Source organism: Oncorhynchus masou, chromosome 14 (assembly GCF_036934945.1).
Source record: "Oncorhynchus masou masou isolate Uvic2021 chromosome 14, UVic_Omas_1.1, whole genome shotgun sequence".
Classification (NCBI taxonomy): domain Eukaryota; kingdom Metazoa; phylum Chordata; class Actinopteri; order Salmoniformes; family Salmonidae; genus Oncorhynchus; species Oncorhynchus masou.
In genome coordinates this window covers 13938552-13958106 of record NC_088225.1, presented here as the reverse complement: position 1 = coordinate 13958106, position 19555 = coordinate 13938552, and the positions used below count along the sequence as shown (strand labels likewise).

The window sequence follows — 19555 nt, the reverse complement described above, 5'->3', positions numbered from 1 at the left end:
CTGTCTCTATTTCCTGTATATAACCATTACTCCACTTCTAAAATGCAATCACAGCTTTTTACAACAGCTGGACTTAGACAAGCCTTATGACACTTTTCCCTGAAGCAAGGGAGGGTAGAGCATTGTAACAACAATACGAACAAGCAATCATTCATTAAAAATAAGGACATCTCCTCACAGTAAACCATAAGTTGGATTTCCATTTGAGAGGAAAAGGGTAATTCATTGTTGCCCGTTTGAGTCATGGATTAAGATAGTGCTTGTTTCTACACAGTGGCCAATGAGCTCGGCTTGGATACAAGTCACTTTAGAGCAGTGGTTCTCAGCTAATTTTGCCTGGGGACCCAAATTTGACAATGACAATTGAGTTGCGACCCAATATGATGGACTGTTGATGATTACATTTTGTATTGTTGTATTGCAGCTGCTTTCTTGGGCAGACTTCACTTGCAAAATAGACTCAATTATGGTATTAAAGAAAGGCATTACACAGCCATATTAACTGAGAAAACATGTAGTATAAATTCATGAGAATAAGCCATTTAACTAAGCGACCAGTTCAGGAGTTGGGTGTAATAAATGATCAGACTCACAACATGACATCAAATCCAGCCCAAGAATGTTAATGAACTATAACACATACCAGTGTTTGAAACGAGGCATCTTAATCATCAATTACCATGTGAATAGTTTCACAGCTTTGAAAATATTTTTTTAAAGGTGTACGTTTTTAACCCGTTCAATGATATGTTATATGAATGTCAGAATTAATTAACAATAATAATTAACATAGTGAACAATAACTCATTAACCTGTTTATGTATCTTGTATGTGCGTGTGCACACGCGTGCGTGTGTGTGGCCTGACAGTGTGAAAGCTGGGGGTGTTTCTTTAGTTTAATAAGTTCATTGAAGTCTGGGGTGATGGTTGACAGGGCAACTCGGAGGTCATGCCGGCAGTGCAATTTGTTTCTACTTTTAGTTTTCAGCACGGCCATATAGTAGAGAAGTCACTTTCACACACACAGGTAGTGCTGAACGGTAGCATGATCCATGACAGGCGAGAGCAAGATACTCTCCCATTACGGTGCACCAGAACTGTGGCAGTGTCATTTCCTTGAACTTCATGCTCCGTCCGCGATCAAATGACAGCTCCAACAGCAGATCCTTTTCGTTGCTTGGCAACATGAGGCTTCCCATCTCCACTCGAAAGGTGTCCGGTGTCCAGTCATCTCGTCTCCTGTTCTCCTCCGACAAGTAGTCGCTCTCTTCCGGGAAGTAGTTGCAAAACTTCCCCTGCATGTTGACAAGATGCTGTTTAGCTGGTTTTTTCAGTGTGTCGTGATGCGCTATGCTGATCAGATTCTGAATCTCGAAATCAGCATTGGGAAACATGTCAAACCTCCTGTTAGAAACATGATATGCCCAAACAGTAAGCTTAATCTTGAAGGAATCCACTTTGTCCATCTGTTCAAACTGATTGTGACCCTTCCCTTGCATTGACACATTGAGCAAATTCAGATTATCAAAAATATCCGCAAGGTAGGCAACCTGCGCAAGCCATTCCTCACAATCAAAATGTTCGAAGCTCATAAAAGTGACCCAAAAGTTTACCCTGGAAAGCCAGCAGACCTCTGCATGATAAAGCACCTGCTGGTGCTCCCTCCCCATATCCCTGCAGAAGTCCTGGAGACACCTGCTGGTGCTCCCTCCCCATATCCCTGCAGAAGGCCTGGAAACACCTGCTGGTGCTCCCACCCCATATCCCTGCAGAAGGCCTGGAAACACCTGCTGGTGCTCCCTCCCCATATCCCTGCAGAAGGCCTGGAAACACCTGCAGGTGCTCCCTCCCCATATCCCTGCAGAAGGCCTGGAAACACCTGCTTTTCATGGAACTCTTTTTGATATAGTTGATACACTTGATCACATTCTGGAGAGTGGCGTGGAGCTCAGGCACGATGTCCTTCGGCTACCAAAGCCTCCCTGTGTAGGAAGCAGTGGTTCCACGTTGCACTCGGTGCTCTCTCCAGGATCAGCTTTACTAATCTGTAGTGCTTTCCTGTTATGGCAGTTGCCCCATCAGTGGTCACACCAACACACCCATTCCAGACCAGTCCCACGGAGCCCAGGTGCATATCCATTGTGCTAAAGACAGCCTCTGCGGTGGTGGTGGGCAAATCAGCACTAAAGAGGAACTGCTCCTCAAAGTTATTATCCCAGACATGTCTGACATAGACCATTAGAATTGCATTTTTAGCCACATCTGTGGATTCATCAAGCTGCTGTGCGTAATGGCCATTTGCAGTGTTGCCCTATGATGTCTGACACGATATGTCCTCAGATATGTCCTGGATTCTCTTCCTCATGGTGTCATTGGATAGGGGTATGGTTTTAAGTTTGTTGGCGGCTGACTATCCCATGATTTCAGTGCACATAACAATCGCAGCAGGGAGTATGAGATCCTCTGCGCTGGTTGGGCTTTTTTTGCACTTAGCAATATGCTGGGCCACAAGGTACGATGCGCAAAGTGCCTTTTCTTGTACTGTGCATACCTTGTTCAACTCATTATGTGAGGCCTCCAGATATTAACATTTCCTTTTTAAAAAGTCAGCTGTCTATCTTTATGGCTTGGATGCTTGGTGCCCAGATACCTTTTCATTTAGGAAAGTTTCATGCTCTCATTAGCTAACAGCTCATTGCATAGGACCTACTTCGGTCTACACCAGTGAAGGCTCCTCAGAGGAGGAAGGGGAGGACCACCCTCCTCAGTGAAATTTCATAAAAATACTATTAGTGAAACATTTAAAAAGTTATCCTTTTTGAATAAAACTATAGTAAATATATTCATATGTCACCAAATAATTTATTAAAATACACTGTTTTGCAATGAAGGTTTGTGTGCATTTGCCCGGCCATGGAAACCCATTTTATGAAGCTCCCGACAAACAGTTATTGTGCTGACGTTGCTTCTAGAGGCAATTTGGAACTCAGGAGTGAGCTTTTGTTGGAATTGCGTAAATTCAAATCTGGTATCAGGATAAATATGACAATGAGTCACCGATTGTATACTATGTATTTTTTATTAGCTAAGCAATAAGTGGTGAATGCAATTTTCGTATATACGGGCTCTCTGTCCCACCTCGCAGGGCAAAAACAGAGAACTGACAAGATGTATGTAAACAGTATTCTTTATACTGTGATAGACAGTTCCAACCCGTCTGTTGGCCTATCACAGTAGAGACTGGGCGTGGTTTAAACTTGCTCAGCCTATTGGCGCTTCTGTTGATAGATGTAACTGTTGCTGCGAAGAACATCCATGCGCTCATACCGTTATCTCGCACCTGGCTCCTGTTATCTAACAAAAGACCGCTTGTTCTCGCAACACTCCGCTCTGAATGTGCCCCCCTCCCAACTCATTGAACAGTTCCTGTCTTCATGCTACTTTTCCATCATGAGAAAGGCCCATGGCCTTGAAACTGTTAACAATGTTTCAAGTCAGCTATGTTGCATAACGCATACATACATCCACACAAGCCAACAGCAGATAATATTCAATCACATATTTGGTAACGGGCTATAGAGCATAACACAGAAACCTCATACTTTGCAACAGAGGACAGACAATTTCTACGAAATTTGATGAACTGACTTCTTGGAATTCTATGACGGTGCCACGTTGAATGTCACTGAGCTATTCAGTAAGGCCATTTTAATGCAAATGTTTGTTTATGGAGATTGCATGGCTGTGTACTCGATTTGCTACACCTGTCAGCAACAGACGTCGCTGAAATAGACAAATCCACAAATTTGAAGGGCTGTTTACATACTTTTGTATTATAGTGTATGATCAGGGCTGGGCCTAGCCTTTTATGTTTTAAAGTTAATTTCCTGCAATTCTATACATTTTGCCATTGACTATAGAGGAAGTATTGCCATTTTAAAGCAGGTTTTCTGCAATTCTACAAATTTTGCCATGTGTCAGAGAGAACATCTAGCAATTGTATAACTAATTTCATGCAATTTGGGCTAGGGCCAGCCCAGCTCCCACAGCTCACTAACAGCATCACAACAAAACACACATAGGCATTTGTTGAAGTAAATACTTATTTTCCTCTCACACTATCGGTTCCTCAAAGTGGTCTAATTCCGCCCCCTCCGTTGTCCACTGCCCACCCTTTTCTCATCGTAAACCCGATCTCACAATTCAACGCAGGCCCTGGTGTGGTATCACTTCATGATTTTGCCCCATAGAACATCCGATGAAGGGATTAGGCTAGTTGAAACATACACTTGAATCCCAAATCACCCCCTTCCCCCCTCCATTTGCGTGTTCACGTACAAGCATCCATAAACTGAAGGAGCAAAATTGTAGCATCTTGCCTATACCGTTCGGCCATCACTCTTCCATATATTTATATGTACATATTCTTATGCATTCCTTAACACGTGTGTAAAAGGTAGTTGTTGTGAAATTGTTAGATTACTTGTTAGATATTACTGCATGGACGGAACTAGAAGCACAAGCATTTCGCTACACTCGCATTAATTAATCTGCTAACCATGTGTATGTGACCAATAAAATTTGATTTGATCTAATTAGACCCTCCCGTAGACACTTCTATTGAGTCTGCAACGCTGCCGCCTTCATAGCGAATTAGAATACCATAAGGAACAGTGTTATTTTTGAGTTTGCGCAATTTCACACAAGAATGGAGAAGCGTAACTAATTATATGACACGTGCATTTGTTCATGTCTGAATTCGAGACTTGACAAATACAAAAGATGAGATACTTATGAAATTAAATGTTTAAGTGTTTACTTAGCCTACTGATGTTTTATTATTTAAAAGTGGAACACGAATTGTCCTGAAGTTGATGGGTTTACTGATCCTGTCACGGCTGGTGAAAGGAGCGGACCAAGGTGCAGCGTTGTGAGCGTACATGTTCTTTAATAAAGAAAAAGACGCAGAACAAAACAACACACTACAAAACAAAACCGTGAAGCTTAAGGCTAAGTGCCATAAAGAAAGTCATCCTCCCACACACACAGGTGGGAAAAGGGTACCTAAGTATGGTTCCCAATCAGAGACAACGATAGACAGCTGTCCCTGATTGAGAACCATACCAGGCCAAACACAAAGAAATAGAAAACATAGAACACAAAACATAGAATGCCCACCCCAACTCACGCCCTGACCAAACCAAAACAGAGACATAAAAAGGATCTCTAAGGCAGTGGTGGGCCATCAGGGCCAGCAAGGCCTTCTCTGCTGGCCTAAACATCATCAGAATATAATTTTTTTTTTAAATATATTTTCCCACAAATATGTATTAAATTATTCCCCAGAGTAAGAGCTACACTCTTCATTTCATAGCGTTCCTCTTGGTTGCACTGCTTCCAGCCCCAGGTTGAGATTTGGAGGGCTGGTCTCTATGTTAGATATTTTATCCAATCATATTCAGCCATCATGTGTTGCCAGGTGTCTAAAATCTAAAATCTGCCCTCAGGCCTTCAGAATCAACATTGCGGGTGCTTGTAGCTTAAAGTGAATGGAAATTAAAATTTATTGTCAACCAATCAGCTTTAGAGTTGGCTATTGTATGCCTGCTGGCTGGCTCCAGTGTTACACAGGAGCCAGCTAGCAGGCGTAGTGCCTGCACGTCTTTTGATTGGATTTCCAACTCGGAAACTAGGAAACTGAAATTGATCAACAAATTAATTTGCGTAATACTAAACTGTTTTTTCAACCCACAATGGCGGAAGGAGAAGATATCGATTTGGTCGAGGATATAATTATAATGCCATTCTCAAGACAAACTTTTCAAGAAAAGTTAGACATTGTCAGGAGAGGTAGACGTCGACGCTACAAAGACAGGCTCCGAGAAGCACTGCAAACTGTACTGCTGGGAATGCCTATTATTTGCAAGTGATCGATTTGGTGTTTGGAGCCACACTGGCTTTGCAAACCTGAGTTGTCTAACCAAGGCAGCAACGAGACACCAAAGTACGGCTGGGCACTGTTGATGAATAAGTATATGGGAAATGAGATCAAGTTGAGACTCTGGACAAGGCGGATAAGGTATAATAAAAGACCGTTTATTCAATGCGTGATGATGTCTGGCAAAACGTGCTGCACGGCTCCTTCGTCTAGTTCTTATGGAACTGTCGGAAAAGAGGCCGAAACATGATGTGCAGTCCTTTTAATACATTAAAATGATGTAGGTAGATTCTGGTAGTACTGGCTTCTGGTAGGTTGCTTGTAGGTGATAGACAGTCCCCTCCAGCCTGGTGTCCGTATCCCATTGGTTCTCGACAGAGTTCTTTGTCTTTGGAGTCCATCCCGATGGGGGTCGTCGGGTGTTTGTATTTTAGGAATTTCAGTGTATATGTTCAGTATATGTGTTATCTCAGTCAGCCACCCGTACAGGGTTGTACCAGTGCGATTAGTATCTACAGAAGAACAGGGGGAGGGTAGGGTTATGACACAGTGTGCAAGCCACAATTGCATGGTTAGGCCACAGGCAGACAACAGTCAGTGAATGCGTTATTACATGCGTTTAATATGTCTATTACAGCACTTACAAACAATGGTGCTTTTGAAAACTTTTGGGGACACCCGAGTGGATCTACAGCTCAACAAACAAGCGCGCAGGGCAACGAAGCTGCACAATGAAAAGGTATTGTACTCTTCCCCTGCAATTCTCTGAATAAAAATGTCAATTTCAAGGTGACGCAACGCCTGGTTATACTGCGTTTCTGTCTAAATGTATAGTGTCTAGAGCCATGGCATCATAATGATGGTAATAAGAGGTGGATTAATTTGGGTGGGACTGTGTAGGACTTCACTGAAGGCCCAGGCCCCAGAACCACGGCACGCTACTGCTCTAAGGTCAGGGCGTGGCAGATCCTCTCACCACTCAATTCAAGGGACTTTATTGGGTAGGCCGTCATTGTAAATAATAATTTGTTCTTAACTGACTTGCCTAGTTAAATAAAAGTTTTTTTTTTTTTTTGCCAAAGCACCACTCTGGAAGTTACCTTCTGAGTTATGTCAGCAACACGTGACAATAGAGGGCACTCCGAGCGAGTTGGTAGCAGTGTTGCCAATTTAGCGACTTTGTCGCTATATTTAGCGATTATTCAGACCCCTCTAGTGACACATTTTCAAAAATGTGACTAGCGACAAATCGAGTGACTTTTTCTGGTGTTATTGGAGACTTTTGGAGACTGACTTGAAAGCACATATCGTTCTTACTCTTCTCAATGAGCAGCGGGTGGGCCTGTCCCAAAGCACTCACAGGCGGCGCAGTCCTCGTGCAGCAGTCCCTCCCAGCTGCAATCAGAGCAGGAGATGTTCAAACCCTCCTCGTCCGGACTGCAAATGAATTGCGCATGCGGGAAGCCGCCACTGGCTGATCCTGCCCTGGCTTACATTTAAAAAAACAATTAACCTGAATTAGGGCCAGATTAGTTGCCATAATTTTCTCACATTGCCATTGACAGTTTTCTATTGTCTCTTTTTGGTCAATTTAGATTTGTTAATGTAGATTGTATACAAAAAACTGTAAAAAATGTTATGGTTAAAAATGTTCATGTTTTACTGTAACTTGTTGTAGGCTCCTAAGTGGACCACACGGTCAAAAACCAAACTGAATTAAGAAAACTGAACTAAAAAAATACTATAAAAATTAAATAAAAAATGAAGTAACTCCGCCAGAGTGTCTCTTTTGGGTCACTTTTGCCGGTCCCAAGCCCGGATAAAGGAGGAGGAGGGTTGGAATTGTGACATAAATAAAAACACGAATCGACAGAAGAAAGTTTGTTTGTAGTTCTAAACATATTTAGGGTGTTTTTTTACTCACTTTTTGTCTCTCACACAACGTTATTCCTCTCTCCTACATTATCCATCACAATTACATGCACATGGGCAATTATGCAAATTAGGTGATTACGTCATCTAGCGACTGCTAGCGACTTTTAGGACAGCCAATAGCTACTTTCCTTACTGAGGAGTTGGCAACACTGGTTGGTCGGAGTGAGACGTGGTTTGGGAATAACCAAGAAGAGCTGCATTCCAAACACTTAAAAGGCACACCCTTTCCCCTCAAATTATGTGGATACTTCTGATGTCTGATGAGTTGACACTTGCAGGGCAAGGGAAGAGTTAATTCATTTTAGATGGACTGCTCTTGCCTGGAAATGTCTCACTCTTTCCTTCCACTGTTGTGTTTTCAGTTTTCAGTCATAATTTTCTTAGCGGATGTACAATAATCGCGAATTGAATTATAAGGCGTTTCGTGACCCAGAGTGAATATAATTGTACACTCGCAAACTCGATGAAAAACGAGGGCTGAGGTGTGTAAGTTGCCAATTTCTTTTGCCTGGCTAATCATTTGGGCTGACTACAGAGATGGCTGCGGGGATTTGCACAAGGGCATAAGGCAAAATGGAGGAGGGTGTCTTTTATGTGTTTGAAAGTTATTTTTGTGATTAAACTTGGCCCGATCACATGACCTGGCCAGCAAAAAATAATATGGGCGCGTTCTTATCTCTTTTGTCAAATAATTTTGGAGTGTGTTGCATTATGGGGATACAAATTGTCTGACATGCACCTACATGTCGACTGCATGAACTTGACAAAAATCATGTGATCAAAGGTAATCAAGTTTTGACTGCGGCCATCGCTTGCATTGTGGGAGGATCTATTGTCAATCAATCAAATCAAATCGTATTTGTCACATGCGCCGAATACAACACACATTAAATGCTTTCTTACAAGCCCTTAACCACAATGCATTTCAAGAAAGAGTTAAGAAAATAATTACTAAATAAACTGAAGTAAAAAAATAAAAAAGTAACAAAATAATGAGGCTATATACAGGGGGTACCGGTACCGAGTCAGTGTGCGGGGTACAGGTTAGTGGAGGTCATTTGCACATGTAGGTATGGGTAAAGTGACTATGCATAGATAATTGACAGCGTGTAGCAGCAGCGTAAAAACAAATGAGGGGGGTGTCAATGCAAATAGTCTTGGTGGCCATTTGATTAATTGTTCAGTAGTCTTATGGCTTGGGGGTAGAAGCTGTTAAGGAGCCTTTTGGCTTGGAGCTCCTGTATTGCTTGCTTTGCGGTAGCAGAAAGAACAGTCTATGACTTGGGTGACTGGAGTCTGACAATTTTTTGGGCCTTCCTCTGACACCGCCAAGTCTATAGGTCCTGGATGGCAGGAAGCTTGGCCCCAGTGATGTACTGGGCCATACGCACTATCCTCTGTAGCGCCTTATGGTCAGATGCCTTGCAGTTGCCATACTAGGCAGTGATGCAGCCGGTCAGAACACAGTGGCCTCCATCATTCTTAAATGGAAGAAGTTTGGAACCACCAAGAATCTTCCTAGAGCTAGCCAGCCGGGCAAACTGAGCAATCGAGGGATCAGGGAGGTGACCAAGAACCCAATGGTCACTCTGACAGAGCTCCAGAGTTCCTCTGTGGAGATGGGAGAATCTTCCAGAAGGATAACCATCTCTGCAGCACTCTACAAATCAAGCCTTTATGGTAGAGTGGCCAGACGGAAGCCACTCCTCAGTAAAAGGTACGTGACAATCCGCTTGGAGTTTGCCAAAAGGAACCTAAAGACTCTCAGACCATGAGAAACAAGATTCTCTGGTCTAATGAAACCAAGATAGAACTCTTTGGCCTGAATGCCAAGCGGCACGTCTGGAAGAAACTAGGCACCGCTGGGGTTGTTTGTCAACGGCTGGGAGACTAGTCAGGATCGAGGGAAAGATGAACGGAGCAAAGTACAGAGAGATCCTTGATGAAGACCTGCTCCAGAGCTTCGGGACAAGTCTCTGAATGTCCTTGAGTGTCCTTCACCTCTGCTCAGGTTGGGCCTGCTTGTTGACGTAGACTTAATTTACATACACATGGCATGTAGAACAGGCCAACGGAGCCTCATATGCAACTGAGTATAAACACAGTACCAGATGGTAACAGAACAGATTACAAGTAGACTATGAAATGCAGGCACTGTTGTCTTTCCAAGCAGTATACTAAGACAGAAAGACAATACGTTTAAACTTATTGAGGAACCCATGTCTTTGATCATGGACATGAACGTGGGCTGGATAGAGGATGTTGTCCTCCACATGAGCCTTCACTGGGATTCTCTGTCCTGACGGACTATGTAAGCAACTTTAACTCTGCAGACACAAGTGACAGAGAGCAAAACAATTGGACTACAAGAAAATTATGCTACTTTTGTAGGCAAAAAAAAATATTTCAATAAATGTTAAAAAGATAAGCAAATGGTGGCACTCCCAAACATAAGGTGTATTTCAGTTACTTTTAAAATATGCTAAACATATTTGGCCCAATTTCAAAGACATTCCATAATTTCAGTACCTGGTTATAAAGACTCTGTAATAGACTATTTGTACAAATGTTTCGAATTATACCAACTAAAGTATTACAGTTTATCCTATGGTAGTTTCAATGAGCAGCAATAGCCCAGAGGCTGGCAGATATTGAGTCATGTCATCTTACTGTCCAAAGCAGCCGGCTATACATATGCTCGTATCCCCGTGGACTGGTTCATACATAAAACATTCTCCATTCAACCTGCAAATAAGGTTTTCACTAGTTACCACAGTCACAAAGTAGGAATGGCTATATCGTAAAAATGTATGCTTTTTTAAATTTAAGGTTAGGTTTAGGTTAGCAGCGAGTTTTGATTAGGGTTCGGTTAAAATCAGATTTTAAGAAGATAAATCGTAGAATTACATGAGGTTTTGTACTTTGTGGCTGTGGTAACTAGTGACAACCATGCTAGAAGTGGCTAATGCCTAGGAATGCTAGTCCCGGATGCTGATTAATGCGTTCAGCCAATCAGGTTGCAGCAGTCTGTTGTTTATGCCTGGCTAACCTAACAAAGCAGGTGAAAAAGAAAACGCCTAAGCGGAGTTCCCACATCCGGTTTTCAGAGGGAAAAAAAGCTACACTTACATGACCAAATGTATGTGGACACCTGCTCGTCGAACATCTCAATCCAAAATCATGGGAATTAGTGTGGAGTTGTTCCCCCCTTTTCTGCTATAACAGCCTACACTTTTCTGGGAAGGTTTTCCACTAGATGTTGGAACATTGCTGGGGGGACTTGCTTCCATTCAGCCACAAGAGCATTCGACAAACATTTCTGTATGACTTTGTTCACTGGGGTATTGTCATGCTGAAACAGGAAAGGGTATTCCCCAAACTGTTGCCACAAGGTTGGAAGCACAGAATTGTCTAGAATGCCATTGTACGCTGTAGCGTTAAGATTTCCCTTCACTGGAACTAAGGGGCCTAGCCTGAACCATGATAAACAGCCACAGACTGTTATTCCTCTTCCATTAAACCTTACAGCTGACACTATGCATTCGGGCAGGTAGTGTTCTTCTGGCATCCGCCAAATTCGTCCGTCGGATTGCCAGATGGTGAAGCATGATGCAACACTCCAGAGAACGTGTTTCCACTGATCCAGAGTCCAATGGCGATGAGCTTTACACCACTCCAGCCAACACTTGGCATTGCACGTGTTGATCTTAGGCTTGTATATGGCTGCTCAGCCATGGAAACCCATTTCATGACGCTCCCAACGATGTGCTGACATTGCATACTTTTGTATATATAGTGTAGGTTGAATTAGCTGTTTCCCTGAAAACCGGATGTATCCGGTTGTTGGCAATTCCACTAAGGGTGACCCCTGGCTCTACACGGGGCACAACATCAGGAAGTAGAATTAGCCACTAGTATGTTGGTGGAAAATGACGTTTCGTAAAGAAAGAACACATATGTTTCCTGTTTTTTTCCCGCAGTTTCATCATTAAATCGAGTTACAGAGGAAATCGACACCTTTTTACAGCCTGAACGGAGAATATTTTATGTACGAACCGGTCCACGGGGGATACAAGTTTATAACTAGCTGTATACAACGCCTTTGGACAGTAAGATGAAACAACTCAGCGTGAGCTCAGGACCTACTTTCAAGGATTTTTGATCCTTATCACATTTGACTGGAGAGGCTTGGGAATTCCCCGAACAGCAAGCGTCAGTGGAGGAAGTGCAATGATGCGACAGTGTAAAAATTGTGCTGTTAAGGTCAGAGATTTGTCTCCTGAATATACATCTTTGTTCGAGGTGTACGTACCTACGTCTCCTGATTACAAACCAATATGACTTATAGGTATTCATGCTCTCTTGAGAACCTTGATGATCTTGAAATGGAGTGGCTGTGGTGAAGGCTCAGAGGTTGAGCCAGTCCAGGATGAAGAAGGCCTACCTGCGGTGACAGGTGTGGTGGAGACTTCCAACGTTTGCCATGAGAATTCTACCAGAGATGAGTTTGAACAGGTAGGAGTGACTTTTGGAAAGAGTGGATTCTTGCTATTTGGCCGACCTATACATTGTGTCGGCTGGGTGAAGGACAAACTGGGAATGGATGCATGTGAACGTTTCCAGAAGTGGAATTGTTTCGATTTGTTGTGTATCCCGCTGCCCAGAGTAAGCGCACGCTTTGAGTCACGCGGCTCGGGGCTCAAACTGTGGTGTGCTTTGCTCTCTGGAGCTGCTAAAAGGGGTGATCAGTGGGGTAGTGTTGAGTGTAAAAGGGGTGATCAGTGGGGTAGTGTTGAGTGAAAAAGGGGTGATCAGTGGGGCAGAGTTGAGTGAAAAAGGGGTGATCAGTGGGGCAGAGTTGAGTGTAAAAGGGGTGATCAGTGGGGCAGTGTTGAGTGTAAAAGCGGTGATCAGTGGGGCAGAGTTGAGTGTAAAAGGGGTGATCAGTGGGGCAGTGTTGACCTATGTCCAAACTCACTTCTGTGCCTTTGGGGCCAAGGATTCGGACATGTTGCAGCAGTTTGTAGAAGGGAGATCCCACGATGTGAGTGGGTATAGTCAAAGGGAGAGTACAGGTGGGATAGAGAAAGCACTGTGTCAACTGTAGGGGTCTACAAAAGCTGAAGAACAAACGCACATCCAGGTACGTGCAACAGCATGTCTTCAACCTCGGAGGCTGAAGAAATTTGTCTAGGACCCTGAGACGCTCACAAACTTCTACATATGGACCATTGAGAGCATCCTGTTGGGCTGTATCACTGCCTGGTACAGCAACTACACCGTCCTGTCCAGAGGGTGGTGCGGTCTGCCCAACTCATCACCGGGGGCACACTGCCTGCCCTCCAGGACATCTACAGCACCCGGTGTCACAGTAAGGCCAAGAAGATCATTAATGACCTCAGCCACCCAAGCCATGGCCTGTTCACCCTGCTACTATGTAGAAGGTGGGGTCAGTATACTGTAGGTGCATCAAAGCTGGGACTGAAATACTGAAGAACAGCTTCTATCTTAAGGCCATCAGACTGTTAAATAGTCACCACTAGCCGGCATACACCCAGTACCCTGCCCTGAACTGTCACTGTCACTAGCCGGCATACACCCAGTACCCTGCCCTGAACTGTCACTGTCACTAGCCGGCATACACCCAGTACCCTGCCCTGAACTGTCACTGTCACTAACCGGCATACACCCAGTACCCTGCCCTGAACTGTCACGGTCACTAGCCGGCATACACCCAGTACCCTGCCCTGAACTGTCACTGTCACTAACCGGCATACACCCAGTACCCTGCCCTGAACTGTCATTGTCACTAGCCGGCATACACCCAGTACCCTGCCCTGAACTGTCACTGTCACTAACCGGCATACACCCGGTACCCTGCACTGAACTGTCACTGTCACTAGCCGGCATACACCCGGTACCCTGCACTGAACTGTCACTGTCACTAGCCGGCATACACCCAGTACCCTGCCCTGAACTGTCACTGTCACTAGCCGGCATACACCCAGTACCCTGCACTGAACTGTCACTGTCACTAGCCGGCATACACCCAGTACCCTGCACTGAACTGTCACTGTCACTAACCGGCATACACCCAGTACCCTGCACTGAACTGTCACTGTCACTAGCCGGCATACACCCAGTACCCTGCACTGAACTGTCACTGTCACTAGCCGGCATACACCCAGTACCCTGCACTGAACTGTCACTGTCACTAGCCGGCATACACCCAGTACCCTGCACTGAACTGTCACTGTCACTAGCCGGCATACACCCAGTACCCTGCACTGAACTGTCACTGTCACTAGCCGGCATACACCCAGTACCCTGCACTGAACTGTCACTGTCACTAGCCGGCATACACCCAGTACCCTGCACTGAACTGTCACTGTCACTAGCCGGCATACACCCAGTACCCTGCACTGAACTGTCACTGTCACTAACCGGCATACACCCAGTACCCTGCACTGAACTGTCACTGTCACTAGCCGGCATACACCCAGTACCCTGCACTGAACTGTCACTGTCACTAGCCGGCATACACCCAGTACCCTGCACTGAACTGTCACTGTCACTAGCCGGCATACACCCAGTACCCTGCACTGAACTGTCACTGTCACTAACCGGCATACACCCAGTACCCTGCACTGAACTGTCACTGTCACTAGCCGGCATACACCCAGTACCCTGCACTGAACTGTCACTGTCACTAACCGGCATACACCCAGTACCCTGCACTGAACTGTCACTGTCACTAGCCGGCATACACCCAGTACCCTGCACTGAACTGTCACTGTCACTAGCCGGCATACACCCAGTACCCTGCACTGAACTGTCACTGTCACTAGCCGGCATACACCCGGTACCCTGCACTGAACTGTCACTGTCACTAACCGGCATACACCCAGTACCCTGCACTGAACTGTCACTGTCACTAGCCGGCATACACCCAGTACCCTGCACTGAACTGTCACTGTCACTAGCCGGCATACACCCAGTACCCTGCACTGAACTGTCACTGTCACTAGCTGGCTTACACTCTGTACTAATAGAGACAGCTACCTTATGTACATAGTCATTGAACACTGGTCACTTTAATAATGTTTACATACTGTTTTACCCACTTCATATGTAAATACTGTATCCTAGTCAAGGCATATCTTATTTAACTATTGGTTTACATATACTATCCATAATGTCTATACATCCCATCATATCTACATGTATATTTACATTCCGGACTCTGACATTGCTCATCCTAATATTTACATATTTCTTAATTTGATTATTTTACTTTAGATTTTGTGTGTATTGTTTTGTATTGTCAGATATTACTTCACTGTTGAAGCTAGGAACATAAACACTTCAGTACACCCGCAATACCATCGGCTAAATATGTCTATGCGACCAATAAAAGAAGAAGAAAAAGAAGAATGAAACGATTCAATATCACCATCTGCCGGCATTTGGGTAGAGCAGCCAGAAGTTGGAACAGCGAGAGGACTTCCACTTCCAATTAGATGTTTGCAGGCTTCTTGTCGTGGTTCTGAAAATGTCCGTGCTGTATTTCTCTGTCTGCTCAATATTCAAGTATTCAATTGAGGCAAATTAACATTGCCATGAGTGTGTTTAGGTCACATAAAATCGAATTGAACCGAGTCGAGAAACAATGTTGCCAGTTCGAAAAACAATGACAGGAAGAAATGATTACATACAATGCTTGTGGAATTACATAATGTGTCAATCGGATAATTTTTTTTCTCTCGTGGGAAAGACAAAGCCACACAGTTTGTGTGGCACTTCAATTGCTTTTGACAACAGAGGGAGCTCTTGCCTTGCATGTTAAAGAATAGGGCCAACAAGAACCTTTCATCAACAACAAGCAGTGGTATGTTTTTTAAAATTATTGTTTGTTATTGAAATGGAAATAACTTTCCCAACAGCCTATACATTTTTATGATAAACATTAAATTGAAAATAGTGAGGGTAAGGTTAAATCACTTGAAGGCCTACACACACTTTCATGCTACAATATGGCTAAGATATTCCCCAGAGCACAAACACCACTCTGTTAGGTGTCTCTCTCACACACACTGACAGACAAACCCCCACCTCATTTAGCTTGACTTAATTACCTTCTTTGACTGACACCATACTGCACTAGTTAAATACTGCCTAGTCAAATAAAGGTTAAATACAATTAAAATAATACTAGCAGCTGTGCTGGCTGTTGCCTCCTGAGAAAGCAGTGGGCTTCCACTACATATGTGTTGTAGAGGCACTAATTAAGATACTATATAATGATGGCATATTGCCAACCTGGACTCAGTGGGTAGATGTAACATAGTAAATGTAAATCCTTTTAGTATGACATGTTATGTTTGGTATGGTATGTATTAATTTGTGGATGTCCATCATCCATTTTGTATAATATGTTATAAATTACAATTCATACAATATTTTAGGAATTTGCAAAACGTATGATGTGTTACGAATTCCAATTTGTTGTGGCTAAAATTGGCTAGGTGCCTAACACTAAAGTTAGCTAGGTGGCTAAATTAGGTGGTTAAATTCAAGGGTTTGGGTTAGGATTAGGGGAAGATGAAGGTAACAACTAAAATGTAGTAAATAGTTGCAAAGTTGCTAATTATCTGAAATGATCAGCTTGTCCGTGATGAAATTCAAACATGCATCCTTCGGGTTGCTAGACCTTCGTGTTATATGCCGATCCATCCACCCCGACCAACCATCCTGCTTTTGTTTTTGCCTTAAGTAGCCTTCTGTTTTATGTAACCGAACTTATTTGAGCGTCCCAGATTTACATTTACTATGTTACGTCTAGTCTATGAGACCAGGCTGATATCACTGATAAAGGTATTACCTCAGCAGTTGGACATGTCAATTGTGTAGCTCTGCAGTAATAATGGAAGCACAGATGGAAATCTTACCACACTTCCCATTATTGTAGCTACGGTTCTTGGCACCTAGAACATCCCTTTACCCAGTTGGCCTTGGTCAGTTGTTTGATATTGTAGGATGTTTGAGGGGCATTAAACATTTGTGTAATATCAATGGTTTTTGGTTGTGTTCCTCACTCAACTCTATGCAGATTGACAGCAGTGGTTACAACTCTAAAACAGTAGTTTCCCCTGAGTTGTTGTCAGTAATCCCACAAAGACTGAGAGTGAGAGGAATGCAGATGTCTTTTTGTTTTAAAGCTCAGTGTGTATCAGATTGACAGATGCTCTGAGGTCAGAGTACTAGGGGGGAGGGGATTGTGTACAGCAGCGAGTTGTTGGAGCGTATGTGAGATGAACAGTGTTATGACTGGACTCTACTGGGTGAGGAATGGGGAGTGTAAACGTTAGCTCTCAGGCTCTACGCATCTACAACACAGACAGGATTCTGAGAGAGAGATAAGAGTGTGAAGATGTACTGTAAAGATGTGTACCTGACAGCTTTGTGCTCCTCTCACTTCCTGTGTCCCCTTCCAGGATCTAAGGGCTGCGATGTAATGCCAGTCTTGTATCTCTCATTGTTATCATAACAAGCAGTGTGTTATGACTTGTCCACAAGGACCATTAAATCACGGCGTGTTTTGAAAAGCGTGGTTTGAAAAGTGTATTGTTTGGTCTAAGATCTGGAGGAACTGTGGAACAATGGGCTAGCCTCAGAGTAACTGGCAGGGGTGGATCCTCTGATGTGCGTACATTGGGTCATGGCAATGATACACGATTCCACTACACAAACACTACCAGAAGGGCTGCAGCCTGCATGTGGTTTTCAACGGTTAGGATTTGGTGGTCCTCAGAAGTCAATGGGATGGACCACCTGGTTTCAATAATCCCCCCCCAAATATTACTGTAACGAAAGCTAAAACATGAGATTCCAGAGAAATTAACTCTGAGGCAACTGCACCTCTAGATAATCACTCTAACAGCTGTAAGGGAAAGGTGAGCAATATGTAACTTTCTGAGATAACGAGTTGTAAAATGACTGTCTGAATTATATTTGTAGGCAGCGATTCGATCCATAGCGCAGGACGCTGGACAGCCTGCTATGCAATTTTTTAAAGGTAACTTTCCAATTGAGCTGACATCTTCACATATACAGCGTTTACCGTGAACATAATTTCCGCAAATGTGGGAACTTTGCCTTTCAAGGCCGCATTGTCTACAACGCACATTCGGATTGAATTGGGTTGAGTATCTGTATATAGACATTTCATGATGGTTTATTACTATTGCAGTGTAGTATCATCATCAGACAGTGCCAGTGATGTAGTCTGAAATGTTTCTTACTTTAATTTCATTTAAAAAACGTTACTTATCCCTGAGGGCCAATTCATTAGGGCAGTCTGCAGGAATGACAACAACAAGGCAACATACCACAATGACAATACCACAGACAGGGTTGGAAAGGGAGGACGTATTACTGGTAACTTTAACTTAAGTTTACCAGTAACTACTAGAATTTGGGTAACTTTCAAGAATTTATTTTATTTTATCACATGACATCTAGTGGCCTTTTTGGGTGCTTAAGATGATCACAGATTTCTGTAGTTATCTCTGGCTCTCTGTGTGGCCTTACCCACATGTAAAATATATAAAACAATAAAATAAGATGATTTTCAAATACAAAATAGAATGACAAAGCTGTAAAACATTATTCTAAAAATAAACTGTCAACTTAGTGAATACCTTTGGTGTTTAATATGAAGGTTTCAGCATGAAATATCCTTTCTTTTTTATACACTTAGATTTTTTACGATGTAAATATGTCTGTCTTTTGGCACCAAACTGGTGGCAGTTGTGAAAAAGTCAATAGTTGGAAGAGTTGCAGAGTTAATAGAAAACAATTCCATTGTTGATTTGATGCTTTTTTCAGTAATTACGCTTTTTTCTCTTGAACCATGTTGTCTATCCACTAGAAACTCATGGACAATATGGACACACATGGATAGAAAAATGTAATACTTTATATGAACACATTTTTTTTAAAGTTATTCAAGTATAAATTACCAAAGTTACCGTAGATTGCCATAGATTTTGGTAACTTTGCTAAATTACTGGTAGTTTTGCAACTCTAACCACACACAACCATCACATCATCATTAAAATCATCATATACCACAGGACAGGACAATACCGGCATTCACATTGACAGGTTTAAAAAGCATAATATAATTTCTGTCCATAATAAAAGGGCAAAGATCAAGTCCATTACCTGATGATGTATGTCTTTACATGGATACAGCCAGACAGAGGGAGCACCAGGCAGCAACTGCTTTCAAAGAGCCCTGGGGGTCATGACCCTGGGGTGGTGTGTGGTTGAGAGAGGGGCGACCGCTGCACTGAGGCCACGTTGTTCTCGTACCCTGCCCAACCACCCTACACCCCTAATAAAGACACACACACACACACACAACCATCCAGGCAACTGCTCCTGACCCCCTCAGCTGTGACGGCACCACATTCCTCTGACAATTCTGCTGACAGATACATTCCTTCAGTGGCATTCTTTACACCCACCTGGGTCTCTCTATAGTTTAGATCACACACATAAGGCTCCTCCATAACTCCTGTCAAACTAAATATTTTCTGTACTTTCTGATGTGCTAGCACAGCAGTCATATATATGACAGCCAGGCCTTTGATTACTGGTGAAGTTGCATGTTGTTTG

General features: G+C 43.3%; 1 long non-coding RNA gene across 1 annotated transcript; it reads right to left on the bottom strand.

Moving 5' to 3' along the window:
* Positions 1-6075: 6075 nt before the first annotated feature.
* LOC135553730 (uncharacterized) lies at positions 6076-15557 on the bottom strand. The gene is made up of 2 exons (XR_010457626.1): positions 15327-15557; positions 6076-7427 (listed from the first exon to the last, which is right to left on the bottom strand). It is a non-coding gene; the product is annotated as an uncharacterized LOC135553730 (long non-coding RNA).
* Between the last annotated feature and the right edge of the window lie 3998 nt (positions 15558-19555).